This window comes from Patagioenas fasciata, chromosome 1 (assembly GCF_037038585.1).
Source record: "Patagioenas fasciata isolate bPatFas1 chromosome 1, bPatFas1.hap1, whole genome shotgun sequence".
NCBI classification, from domain to species: Eukaryota; Metazoa; Chordata; class Aves; order Columbiformes; family Columbidae; genus Patagioenas; species Patagioenas fasciata.
In genome coordinates, this window is record NC_092520.1 from 112,725,139 (window position 1) to 112,739,303 (window position 14,165).

Consider the following 14,165-nt stretch of genomic DNA (forward strand, 5'->3'; position numbering starts at 1 on the left):
AATGTCCAGCACTTCCCTGCTTTTGTAGTTAGGTAAAGTGTATTCATCGGGAAGAAATGCAGTTACCAAGCTGTGAGGCCTCCAGAACTGCTAGGAAAAGTGTGTCAACGAACCATTAGTTTTATGCTGCCTTCATGGCAGACAGGGGAACACATAGTCCTGCACCACCTTTCCTACCCACAGCTGCTCAGCACCACCTCTCTGGACTCATTTAGGATTTTACAGTTCAAAGACTTTCTTCCATCTTCTGCCGTATTGCATGGGATGAAGTTTAAAAATTCAGCTAACGATAACTTTTTCATTCATGGCATCATCCTTCTCTTCCATGTAGCTCAAGATCATGTTATCAATTTAACTGATCTGATAGCTATGTCAGTTCAAATACCAATGAACATTTCTAATAGCCCCATTGTCAGCACAGTATGCTTAATATGGAAGATGCGCAGTTAAAGATATCTTGAAAGGACTTGAAAACAAAGCTTCGGGCACAGCTGGTCAGCATTAAGCATCACAGTGCTTACAATCCCCAGTGTTGATGCTGACACGAAGACAGTTTCTGCTGTCTGGAGTCCTGTGGTATTAAGTGTTTTCCAAACGTCCTTCTTAGTATAGCTATTCTGAATAGTTTTTGCCTTGATCCTAAGGAGTTTCCACAGTTCTGAAAGCCTATTTAATTGTTTGGTTTATTTTCTGAATGCCATTTTAATCCACCTTTAATCTTCATTAATAACAACATTATAATTCCTTCATTAACTTTTCCAGATAAAGCATTTAAACTCTTCAGGAGCAAATAGCTTTTTTGCTGGATCTTGTACTAATTGCTTTGTCTAATACCTCAACCTTGAGTTCTAAATGTATTTAATGAAAACATAAAGCTCTTGTTTATTGTAAGCATGTTACTGAAACCTGAAGAACACGTGGTGCAAGGGTAAAGATAGTAACTTCTTGTATTACATAGCTTTTAATGATGCATTTTGAAACACTGATGAGAAAGAAATCTCAATTCATTTCCCAAGAGTAAAAGTAATACCCCTAGAAATTAGCCTTTAATGTATTTTGACATCTTTGTTCCTGTGTAAAGGTTAAGTAATATGGTCAAATTTTATAAGTAATGCTTTATTAACGAAGTAACTTGCATTATGGTTGTAAAATTGAACACCAGATCAGGAAATAATAAAAAGTAAATGTTGTACCATAAAGTTAACTGATCCGTACAGCTAGTGTTCCCCAGATAAGGTACATGGTTAGCTGCCTATAATATGTGCAATTGTGAGTTACTGCTTCTGAATACCTTAACCTTTTAATTTCTTCTTTCTTGAATAATCTCATTTATGGCCTGAATATTGAATGAATGTTGGTTCATACATTAGTTTTTCTTTGCATTTGTTGGAAGAAAAGAACAGCATATCAAAATCCTCTGCATATAAATTACATGCTGTTTCTACATAGCTTGCATTCCCAAGTTTCTTGCTAGTATACCTGCTAACATGGAAATCTTGTGGTTTTGCCTGATGTGCCTGTGTTAATGTAGTTGTAGTCAGGGAACGGGTGTTTGACAGACAACTTCAACTACTCCTCAGATCTGTAATTGCCATTTAGGTACTTCTAGTACATTTCAAGGTGAAGTTAAATCAGCAGTGGGCCATTGCAGAAGGCAATTTAGCGTGACAGTTTTTGATTTTTCCATGAAATGAGATGGAAGGATTTACACAGGCCACTCTAAGGTATCTTCTGGAAGGCAAAAGCTGATAGTTGATGGGTAGTTAAGAGCCCTTGTAAAAATTGCTTCTCTGCTGTGGTCCTCTGGACTGGACAGTTATGTTGCTCCACATGTGCTTATATGTCAGGAATGACAGTATGACTCCTAGCGTTTCAGACCTGCTATATTTTCTTGTGGTGGGTTGACCCCAGCCAGTAGCTAAGTACCCACACAGTTGCTTACTCACTTTTTCATCCCCACCCCACAGAGACAGGGGAAGAAAAAAGGAAGAACAAAAGTGAGAAAACTCATGAGTCAACATAAAGACAGTTTAATATGTGAGGGTGGGGGGAAGCACAGCAAATTAACACAGCAAATTAACTCTCCACGGCAGACCAACGCCCAGCCAGTCTCCATACAATGGTCACCTTGGAAGCCAACGGCCTTCTTCTTACTCCATCTTGGTTTTTATGTGTGACATTATGTGGTATGGAATAGCCCTTTGGCCAGTTTGGGTCAGCTGTCCTGACAGTGTGCCATCCCAGTTTCTTGCCCACTTCCAACCTATTCACTGGAATAGGGCAAGAGTGGGGAAAAAAGGCAGCTTTGTACATTGAGGTGGTGCAAGCACTGTTCAGTAACAGCCAAACATTAATACGTTATCAGCAGTTTTAGCCACAAAGCCAAAATACAGCACCATACTGGCTGCTCTGAAGAAAGTTATCATCTCCATTCCAGCCAAACCTAGTCAGCTGTGTTTCTCCAGCATTTAGTTTGCTTGGAGAAAGTTGTATTCTAACTCCGGGGCATTTATTCCGCAGTTTTTCCAGGTGTTAAACCAAAAGTCTGAGCATTAACATGTATCTGTGCAGGCTGCAGCAGTATTTTACAATGCAAAGTTAGCATTCTGTGTGTATAAATAATTTTAATGTCAGTGCAGAAATACGCTTGTGGACTTGGAAATAGTAATGTATTCAGGGATTTAGGTTTTTAAGCCAAAAGATCCTTTGACATGGAAAGAGAGATGCAATATGCCATTGGCACACCTTTGAGGAGCCTTGTAAGTTAAACAAAGGCTATTAGAACTGAACCTACCTTGTTTGTAAGGTACTCACTGCTGCCTTTCTAACTGAGCACATTACTCGATTTGAGGACTGAGTAATGTAACTGAGAACAAACAATGAACGATTGAATGAATGATCTTGTTGCACTCCACAAGAACAGAGCATGCATTGTGAGATGCTTGGCCACGCACATCTCTAAGGGAAACTGAAGATGTAAAGATGCAGATACCAAGATGAGGTATGAAATCTTGTCCAAATCAAACTGAAAGGAAGTGTTGCCATTGCGTGGAAGGAATTAGAACTTCAGGAATGCATTAACAGCTTAATTCTGGAAACTGTGGGGCAACAGTGATGTGCAATGAAACTTGAGAGACCTCTGTTGCTTTAAACATACCTGGCTAAATTTAGCCGGTTTATTGAGTCACTCAAGTGTGGACAATTTCAGCCTACAAAGAACTTCAGAAGCAAACCTTATTATTGAGTAAGAATTGGAGTAAAAGGAGGTTGAATCTGTTATGTTCCACCCTGAGCTTTTAATAGAGAAAAAAAATTCAAGGCATATATTTAGACACGCATGGCAGGATTAGGGACTAGTGTTATTTGTTTAATATATAAGAAATATATATTATGGAAATGTATGTATAGGAAATATATTTCTTCATGTACTGCACTTATCTATTCCATTCAATCAAAATTCACCATGGAAATTTACACTAAGTTTCCATTTCTGGTACAGCAACATAAACAGTGACAGGACTGTGTATTTAAAAAATGGGCAGAAATGGGAGAAGGGAAATCCATCAGTCTTTTAAGGAGAGAAGATATTTCTTATAAACCATTTTTTGAGATGAGGAAAATATGGCTAGTGAGGCATGCAACTGGACATAAAAAGAAACAGAGCAGTATGCTGATCAATCACCGAGGTTCTGCCTCGGAGTGTGGTTCTCAGCTCTGCTGGACAAAGGTCATTGGGCTTACAAATAGTTACTATCTAAATGACAGGAACTAAACTAACCTCCATAAACCGTTTGTGTGAATCGTGCACGGGAAACAAGCTAATGACACTCTGGAAGAGAGTGTCTATTTTATGCCGAGCTTTTGCTGGAAATAACTTGAAGAACTGCAACAAGTAATGCACTCCCTTAACTTGTATTCATTTCTAAAGAATCTTTTAATTCTGAACATTAAAAATAACATATTTTAGAGGTCTGCTCAGAGCTTTTCCTATATACTCTGAATCTGAATGCTGGCTCAAACCTACTAGACCTGTTCCTGGAGAACAAGAGAAAATGGTTACAGGGTCATTAATATTATCTTGGCATTACTTGCAGATAATGCATGTGTGACAACAAAGAAAATGAAAGTAAGTCTAGATTACTCTCAGGTTCAAGAATTAACTGGATTGCTTCAGAATTATATACTTAAAAAAAAAAAAGAACAAAAAAAGAAACAAACTTCACAAATAAATAATTTGACTATAATGTCTATTACCACAATTAGCTGCTGTTAACACTTTAGCAAAGCCATGTAGGGAAAGTATAGATAAATTTCTGGTTTACGTTTGAGGAAAAAAATATTATTTCACTACAATAATTTTTTAAGTAAAGGGATTAACTTCAATATCAACAGCATATGCAGGAGCTGGGGAGAATTTTCATGCTTGTGCCAGCAATCTAATGAAATCACAATTTGGGGTTCAACAACTGAAGCATGAGATTTCATGCCTGGCTTTATGACCCTATATCCCTTGACTGATTCAGGATACGATATTTAGGTAAAGGAATGGACGTAAAGGGGGTATATCAGGCAGAGAATATGACAGCTAGTTGAGTTTTCAGCATTAAACTAGGGTAAATAAAGCACATGTACAGATGCTGAAAATGTAGTAGGAAAGTCCTTAATTGAGGGAGTGGTTTTGGATAAATGAATGTGATGTTTATTGTGGGCTATGGGTTGACTAACAGAAAAAGTGCTAGGCTAAGGACAGAAAGACAACCGTACTTGAAGTAACAGATTTTAGCCTAACAACTCTTTTAAACTTTCTTTGTTGTTGCAGTTTTGGGAATCTGATGAATTTTAATTGGCTTGCTTCATGTGAAAAAAAGTGATACTTGTTCAGGAACCAGTCACAAGCTCAGGGGTAGCAAGGGAATACATGGCTGTGCAGTCCAGTGCAAGTGCTTTGTCACAGGAGCATGAACTTGGCAAGACCAACATACTCTTCTTAAACAGTGAAGCCACAAGTGAGTTATGTGTCCTGAAAGAGTCCCATGAAGACCATTACACCAAGCCCCTGGCCACATATTCCTGATTCCCTATATATTTTACAGAGAGACTATTTTAGATATATTTATTGAGTGTCTTATAACTTTTATTGGTATTGTTTTTCATTTTTCTCAACTTCTGAGCCAAGCTCCTGCAGTATCATGAGGTTGAATGTTGATGCCTCAGGGGAAGAAGAAAATTATAACTAAAGCATTATTGAAACCATTAGGAATGGTCATTAGAAATAGGTTTTCTGCGCAGTATATCATTTGATGATCTTCAAGTCATATATTACATGGGGATAAGAAAAGGAGCATTCCACTGGATAATGATAATTCCCAGATTTTGGGTGGTACTCTCTTGTTTCTAACCCTCCATAGGTCACCAGGAAGCCAACTGTATGCCTCTTTTCTGTTTTGAGTTACAGGCAATATAACTAGAGGAAAGAATGGAAAAAAAAATAATATGTTTACAGAGTTCAGTGTACTTTTTAAAAAACGTCGGCCTTTCATCATTTGATCAAATCATTTAACTTTTCGCATTTCCACTCATATTTTATTTCACTTTCCCCAACCATTTGTTTTATTCCTCATTTTTTTTCCTTTCTTCACTGTCTATCCCCCCCTGCACATCGACAGTGTTTTAGCTTGCAGAAAGTCCATAATAAACAGGTGAATCTTGTCTGAATGGAATAAAGGGTAACATATTGCATTATTTTTTCTGTAATTAATTAATTAATTTCCTGTTGAATTTCTTCAAGACATGTGAGTTGTATTTTTAAAACGGCTTGAGTATTGAGCAGGCAAGAGGATTAAAAATATACAAAATATATGTGTCACTGCTCTGCAGAGTACAGTATATGCTTGTTCTAGGTACTCCCTCTGACTCCATATTTCCCTGTTTAGATAGGGGTGTGTCAGTAATATATTGCAATCACACCTCTCTGACAAAGACAACTCTTTCACCAGAAGCTTACCTATTACATTGTACAGAAAAGGAAATGGAAAAAAGTAAAACAAGGTTTTCTTTCACTGCTTTTCCTGTTGATATCAGTATTGCAATCTTAATTTCCTAATATCTCATACATAGTAAGCTTTATATGAAAATTATGATAGGGTTGAAATTATTTTAATGCTATCAGACGTGCATGCACATACCTTTGTCATCTTGTGAGCTTTTCTTGGAGTAAAATGTAGGATAAGGAGGATGTTCTGTAAAAATTGCAAGTGTTTAATGTAAAGCTAATGTGACACTCAGTATTATTATAGCTTTAAGTAATGGAATAGTTTCATAGGTGCTAAGCTGCTGTAAGGAAAGTGCTCTCCACTCTAAAGACACCCCACAGTGCTATTCTAGTAGACTCCAGGCACTCAGCCCCATTTGGTACCTGTGGAGTTAACTAAGTTAAGCTTACCGCCAGTTAGCCTGTTTCACTAGGAGTGCAATTGGTGTTTACCTATATAAGGAAACCTGTTAGACTTAAACGAGCTCGGCAGGACTGCGGGCTGGCTGCGAGGGGGCGAGGGGCGAGCCCGCAGCCGGGAGAGAGAGAAAGAGAGAGGGAGGGAAGGAGGACGGGCGGGGGCTGGACAGAGCGCAGCCCCCCGGCTCCGGCAGCGCAGCGCCAGCCCGGGAAGGACCAAGACCCCTTCTTCTTCTTCAGCTTCGGGAGGAAAAGAAGACAAACTGTCAGAGGGCAAAATGGAGAAGCAGGTATGTCAGGCGGATCCTAACAGCTGGAGAGTGGCAGTGTTAAGAGAGCGCAGAGGGTCGGGTGAGAACTTGGTTTTACAAACGTTCCCTCCTAAAATGGCTTGCGTGGTTTGTAAGAGCTGCAAAGCATGCTGCTTGTGTACAGCAGCGTCTGTGTGAACACTTACTTTAACTTGTCTGACACTCCATGTGCTTCTAATTCAGATGCACCTTCTTTTTCCTGGAGAGATTCTCAAACTTTCTTATCTCTGATGGAACACAGATGTGAGCTGAAACTGGAAGTAAGGCTGAGATGCTTTGGCTAGCTCGCTGAAGCTCTGGAAATGCACAGTGTTATGATCCACATGTATCTGGGAAAATAAGTCCTTGTTTTGTTTTGTTTTTTAACCTTAAAAAATGTACATTCTGTAAACCGTGCAGTCCTTTAGCATTCCCAGGGTTTCAAGGTACTTTATTTTGATGTGTACGAACACACCTCAGTCAGCATAGTTGGAATTGCATTTGCTGGAATACACGGAGTTCCTGCAGTAATAAAGATTTTTCAGTGAATTAGAAAGCAAGCTGCAGGTACTGTTCTGGGAAATGTAAGCAAAACTTGTTCTTCTACAATAGGCATTACCTCAGTTCAAAACAAGGATATGTGTTTCTTAGGAAGTATTTGCATATTCTGATAACCTTTACAACCTGCTTTAGGTAAAATCCTTGCAGAGAGAGAGATTGTTCCTTGAAGATTTTGGTCAGGACATAGTCAAAAATCAAGTTGAAAACTTTTTTCAAATAGCTTTCAAATTGGAAGAATAGTTCTGTGCAGTCCTTCAGGACAGTTACTGTTAAGTATCAGCATGTTGATTTTGGAAGTTCATTCCAGATTTATGTAGTTATGATGTAAAATATAGGAATGGAAGAATACTTTCAGTTGATTTCTCTGAGAGGTACCTTCTTAGAAAAAAAAAATGAAGAGCGGAGAACTAGTCAGAAACAGGTGGAGTCCATTTTCAGAATGGGCTTTTCTGAGCTTAGCAACTGATAAATGATTACTTTTCACTAATTTTCATTGTTAGTCATACTTATGTGTGCACATGCATGTGAATGCATTAGCAATGGGAGTTGTAGCTACATCTGTAAAATACATTCCTATGTCTAAGGTGCTTACAATGAAAAAGATTATTTTTTAAAAACCTTCTTCCTTCTAAATATTTTTAGGTTTTATGAATGAATGTCTAACTGAAATTAGTAATATGATATTACTTGGCTAAAATTTATTCAGAGTAAGGAACTGTCAGAACTAAAATTTCACTTGTATTGAGACAGATTCTCATTCATTTATATGCAAGACACTTCTAAACTCCTGACTTTGAATGTTTAGAGAGGTATTAATGGGAATGGCACAGAGTAGCCACAAGAGCTTCAAGAGAGAATTTTATAGCATCATCAACATTGCAAAGAGAGTACATAACAGGTTCCTAAACACTGCTCCAGCAATTAAGCCAATGGGTTAATTGTCATAAAACGTCTTTGGTCTTGGTGAAAGTCATCACAGAAAAGAAAATAGGGCTGGTGGACCAGAGCCATAAATTTCACTTGTCTTGCGTCTCATTCTCATGGTTTTGCAGATAACCTTTATTCTTGTGAATGGAGTGGGAACACAGAGGAAAGGATTTTAGCAGGCATGTTAGTACTCGAAGTGTGAATTTAAAGGGCGGGAGAACACTCCAGGGAAACATGCTTTTAAAACACATTTTCTCAAGTCTCTCCATCAGTTTAGTGTCTAGCTATGCTGCGGTCATTAATGGTCTTTTGACTTGCCAGCGCAAAGTGAGATAGAAACCCAGTTCAAAGCCTACACAGTATTTTCTGGACTGATGTGAGTTTACTCTGCCTCAGGACCTGAGTAGCCACCTTTCTGGCCATGTTAGTATGGGGCTGGTCCTGGCTGCAGCCTGACCCTGGGAGAGCTTTGTGGCTGTGACTTTTCCAGGCAGACAAGGGGTGGTGTGGGGCCTCATCCCTTTCAGCCACAGTATATGCCTTGCACCCTCCTCTGCCACCCACAGCATGTATAATGGTGTGGTTACGCAGTCTGCAGCATCCCAGTGGGACCTGTGTAAAAGGAGTGTCTGTCTTTTTGTTTGGTTGTTGTTGGTTTTTGTTTGTTTTGGTTTTTAACCTCTGTTTGGTGCTGTGTCTGTGGTGTTACATGAGTTTCCATTGGCCTGCATGCACAAAATGTAAATTCTTTTCAGATGAGGATATATGGCTAAAAGATACATCTCAGGGAAATTTTATCCTTCTTTACAGAGAGAAAATAATTGCAAAGTAGATGAATGAAAAGTATGGGGTAGACCTTGTGTATTATCTCAAATAACAAGAAAATCCAGTAGCTATGGCTGGTTGATATAATTAAACTTCTCCTGCCTGAGCTCTTGCAAACCAGCCTCCTACCCTAGACACTGGTCTCCAATCTGTGTTAATAGGTGATGTTTCATCCACCAATTAAAGAAAAACAGAGCTAACATTCATTCTGATCCTGTTTAAAGATTAATTTTCCATTAATTTAGGGATCCTTTTATACCAGTTTCAATGACAGAGCTGTGTTCAGGGTGCTGTAATGGTATTGTGTCAGTTTGCTCATTTTGGAAATGAATGTGCTGAACCCAAGCAAAGGTACTGAGCACAGCAAGTCTGTGGATACACCTATGGTACCAGCTTTAGTTGTGTAATTGAGACAAGAATGATGTGAAACAGAAATACTTAAATTTGATGGTCTGAAATTTAATGCATGATTGAATTGGAATTTGTATGTCAGAGATGAGAAGCACCAAAGTATTTATAGGTATGACAAAAGTCTTGATTATTTGAACCAAAATTACCTTTTTCCTCCCTGTTGTATTACTTGTGGATTAATTCATTAGAACTACTGCTCATTTGTCACTTTTAAATCAGAGAGTGCTTGGTGTATTTAGCATATGGTATAATAAAATTTTTGTTTAGAAATGAAATACCATAGTAAGTGTCTTCAAGACTTTTTCACAGTTAGTAACCAGCTCAACCTACAAACAAAGGCGTTTTTTTTTTGTATGTTTGCTTGTCTTACAACCATCACCTCATAGTTACTTCGATTTTCTGATTTGCATATAATTTGAAGCTGAGTGCTCTTACACATTGGCAAGAGGCAGTTGGGCACATCATGGCTTTTTTCTGGTGTTTTTTCACTTATTCAATAATAAGAAAAAAAGACCAGGCTTTCAAAGGTGTAACTGGAGAGCTTGAAATAATAAAAGAACATGTTGTACTAGTTGCATGCTCCCTTTAGGGTTTTGTTAAAGGCTTTACCATTCCATTATGCTATCATTTTGTAGTGTAAGCATTTTATATGGCATGTGTGATTTCATTGCCCTTAAGTGACCTTGGTAAATTCCTTATTTCCCCTGAAGCACATGCCTAATTGAAAATTGCCATCTGCAGTTGCAGAGCTCTAAGCAAGATCACTAAGAATAACGCAAGAGGGAGACGGGTGTCCAGAGAGCAGGGCAAGAGCACTTCTGTAGCATTCCCTGTATTATGTCAGATTAAATCTTTGCTTTGAAGATGAATGATAAGGGATTATAGGAAGGGCATCTTAATTTTTCTGCCCAGTTCATCTTCCTAAAACTGCTGTCCAGAGATCACGCGATCCACAAAAAGTGTGTGTTGCTTCATTTTTTATTTTTTTTTTGTTAAACTTGTGTGTCTTTCTTGTTCCACCCTTGAGTAAATGTATCTGGAGTTCAAAGTCAAATACATCCTTCCAAATCTGAGCTGTGCTTTCCAGTCCAGCTGCTGTCGCCATTCCACAGTGCGTCGCTTGGCTCTGCTGCGCCCCTGAGTTTGAGGATACAGTTATGTTGATCACAGTCTGCAACCACAACCTAAGAATGAGGCACTGTGCTCCCTACTAGAAGCCTCTAGCTCAGCATTGCTTTACAGCTCCTATGAGCATATGTGCTTAAGGGTCATGCAAATGAAGGAGGCAAAAAGCTGGACAGTGGATAGCTTGAGGAATGGCTTAAGAAAGTACTGTCTCAGATGAGAGGACATTAAATTGTGCCCTGGATTGGAAAAAGAAATCTGCAACATCTGTTTGTTTATTCACTAATGTGTAATGTAATTGTTTAGAACAGGAAAAATGGAACTATTTTAATTAAAAAGGGTTGAGAAAGGTAGAGCGTGAGAACTCTGTGATGATGTGAAACTGCAGTTTTATCATGCTTTTTTTATATGTTTATTCAGTCTGAAAAGTTCAGAAAACTACTGGGCTGAAAATTAAGCTCCCAAAATTCTCTACGCCTGTGTTATCTTACAAGTATTCTTCTTTACGAAACTTACCGTTTGGATTTATGTCTGCATTAATTCTAAGTTATATTTAAAAAATATTTATCAGAGTTAGAGGTTTGGAATACACACTACTTTTGAGACTCAGACAGGAAGGTATTGAATATATGTAACATTAAGATCTGAGTTTAGCAGCTGCTTAGAATACATTTCCCTGCTGTTTTGGTATTGTGTTTGTTTTTTGTGTGTGTGTGGTTTTTTCTTTTTTTTTTTTTTTTTTGTGGTGTTGTTGTTGTTTTTTCCTTCATTAAAAAAAAAATCTTAGTATTAAATCTAGTTTTTGATGGTGTAGCCAATAATTAAGGGAAACCATAAACACTTCTTGGCAAATTTTGCATGGTTCATTTTTTTTCATGTTCAATGCATTATATGTTCAGCAAGATATTTAAGAACATATTTGAGGCCAAAAGTCTGGAGATAAGCAGATACATGTTTCCCAATGTATCTATATCTGGGATTGTAACATATGTTCTGCTTCATATGCACCTAAATTCTTTGCTGAATTTTTTGGTAAAAAGTTACTATTTTCATGTAATTCTGTGCACAGAGGTGAGAACAAAAGATATTTGCTTTTAAGTAGATCAGATTTTCCTTCAATAAATTGACATCTTCCTTTTACAGGTTTTTATATAACTCCTTTGAGGGGTGGATGTTAAGTTGCATTTTTTTTTCCTTTGGTAGTTTCAGTCAATGGTGATATTGATATTGGTCCTCTGGATGTCTGATTTAGGCAGATGGCATAGAAAATATACAGTTACATTTGTTAGATTTCATTATACTAAGTTCAGCTTCGTATAGGATTTGGTGATGTTCACATTCAGTGGTATGAAAGAAAAGCCATTTTTGACACCTCATGCATAGTTCCAGTCATTCCAATGGGCTGAGAGCACTCTAGTTGGTAATGCACTGGATTACAGAGTGCTCAGCGTATCAATTTGGAAGTGTCACAACTTGTCTGCCATGCTCCTCTGGTGATGTGTGTGTTCCTGCTGCTGAGTTTCTAACACTTCTGTTTTGTAGCTGTCTAGCCTGGAAAATTCCATATAAAAACTCACATCAGACCTCCTGAGATGGATTTTTTGGGGGCACATTTAATTTCACTACATAGGAAACAACGGTAGCGCTCCTGCTACATTAATTCTGTAAAATGAGCAGTTGTTTTAGTACACCTTCTGTATCTTTTTTGTTTCCTTGACAAGAAATTCCACTCCATTTTAGCTGAGGAGTTTAGGCATTAGCAGTTAATTACTAATTCTTACCTTAAGTATAGCAACATACCCCAGGGTGGTTTGGGATATCCTCTTGGTTGTGGGATCAGAGTTATGCAGCTGTGCTTAACACTCCAGTGGGCAATTCTGGCCATGATGTGTTTTGCCTTTGATACCTTGCCATACCACCACCATTAGCACAGAGCTTAGACTGCAAACATCTGTTTGCTTTTAGTGCACATGTGTTGCTTGAGATATTCTGCTTTTACACAGTGTGAATCACTGGACTCAACCAGCATGTATGATTCGTTTACCAAATAAGCCTTAAATTCTGTCAGTAAAATGTATATCTTATGGGATGACATGTATGGCATATACAGAAGAGAAAACTGACAAGCTCATGATTGGAGTCACCAATATTTTGTATATTAGTGATGTTTTTTAACTGCTTGAAAAGAGTCATGTAAATGTGAGTACAGAAGAAAAGATTGCATTGAAACCGACATGCAGCTGGATATCAGACAAGGATGATGGGAACAGAGAAATATACCTGATTTTAGAAAACAAAATGATTAAATCTCTATATCCTTCATTCTAAAATCTCTCCATCCACATGGCATGACACAGTAAACCATTATAAGACAAAACAAATTTTGATATTGTTGTATATAGTCTACAGTGCTCTCTTGGATGGAAAGCTTACCTGGATTTCAAAATAAGTTTAGCTTTTGTCCTCAGCAACTTTTTGGCAATACCCTGTAGGTATGCTGATGGTTCAGAGACCAAATGTCTTCATTCTAATGTGTACCGTTTCACATTGCTGGAATGCACAACAGGATTGCTTTGGTTTAGATTAATGAAAGTGAAATGACTTACAGTTGCTAGCTCGCATTTTAATTTTTGAGGTTAACTTAACGTGCCTTGAAGGTTTTAGTTCTTATGTTTCTATTCCATGAACAGTTCAATTTGAACATTTTGTCTGTGTCACATGAGAACTAAAGAAACAAAACACAAGGAGAAAATGGAAGATTGCAGTAGAGCAGAACCATCAGCTGAATAGACCTTTACTCACCAACAGATACTTCAAAGTTTTGGGGTATGTACAATTGCTATAATATAATAAAAAATAAAAAGCTCCCTCTAGAAAGAACTTAAAAAACTGAAAAGTTTGGTTGATGGAGTCAGTATCATCTGCCAGGTTTCCAGTATATCACCCAGGCTGAGGGAGCTAGAACTAAATTTGAAAGTAGTTTGACTAGTTAGCAAGCTGGTCTGAAATCAGGAAGATATAAAGGGACCAAAAGAAGTATGAGCTGCTACAGTCAGAGAAGAAAATGTAATCTATCTATAGAAAATGGGGAATAATTCAGTCAGCAGGAGTATCTGTGGGCTACCACAAGTCAGAAAATGAACACAAGTCACAGATGTGACAAAACGTTGAAATGTGAAAGCCATTCTGGGAGTCATTACTGAAGGTATTGTATACAAGAGGATAAGTAGTAATTATTTTGTCCTGTTCTATCATGACAAGCCCCTAGGCTGAATTTTTCATCTGGTTTTATAGATGATACTTTAAGAAATATACAAACAAACTGGAGAAAGACTAATGGAAACCAAACAAGAAATTGTAACAAGAAAACATGACACAGATTGCAGGAACTGAGTATGTTTCATTGAAAAGTTGAATTCCCGGAGTGCCCTGTACAAGGACTCTTATGAACTAATATTCTGCCCAGCTGCCTTCACCCAGAGGACCAAGGAGGAGCTGAGCTCTCCCTGCTGCCCACTGCTGCCTTCATATGAGAGCAAAAGGTGAATATGCCAGAGCTGGGGATGGCTGCTACA

The 14,165-nt window shown here is 38.1% G+C and overlaps 1 protein-coding gene and 1 long non-coding RNA gene across 2 annotated transcripts in view; one reads left to right on the forward strand and one right to left on the reverse strand.

Moving 5' to 3' along the window:
* Positions 1-5,438: 5,438 nt before the first annotated feature.
* On the reverse strand, positions 5,439-6,504 carry LOC139828759 (uncharacterized). The gene is made up of 3 exons (XR_011740685.1): positions 6,485-6,504; positions 6,186-6,239; positions 5,439-5,464 (listed from the first exon to the last, which is right to left on the reverse strand). It is a non-coding gene; the product is annotated as an uncharacterized lncRNA (long non-coding RNA).
* Positions 6,505-6,560: 56 nt separating this feature from the next.
* Positions 6,561-14,165, forward strand: part of MID1 (midline 1) — a 276,859-nt gene continuing 269,254 nt past the window's right edge. The window contains exon 1 of the mRNA XM_071812939.1: positions 6,561-6,741. The gene's annotated coding sequence lies outside the window, so the exon portion shown is untranslated. The remainder of the gene's footprint in view (positions 6,742-14,165) is intronic.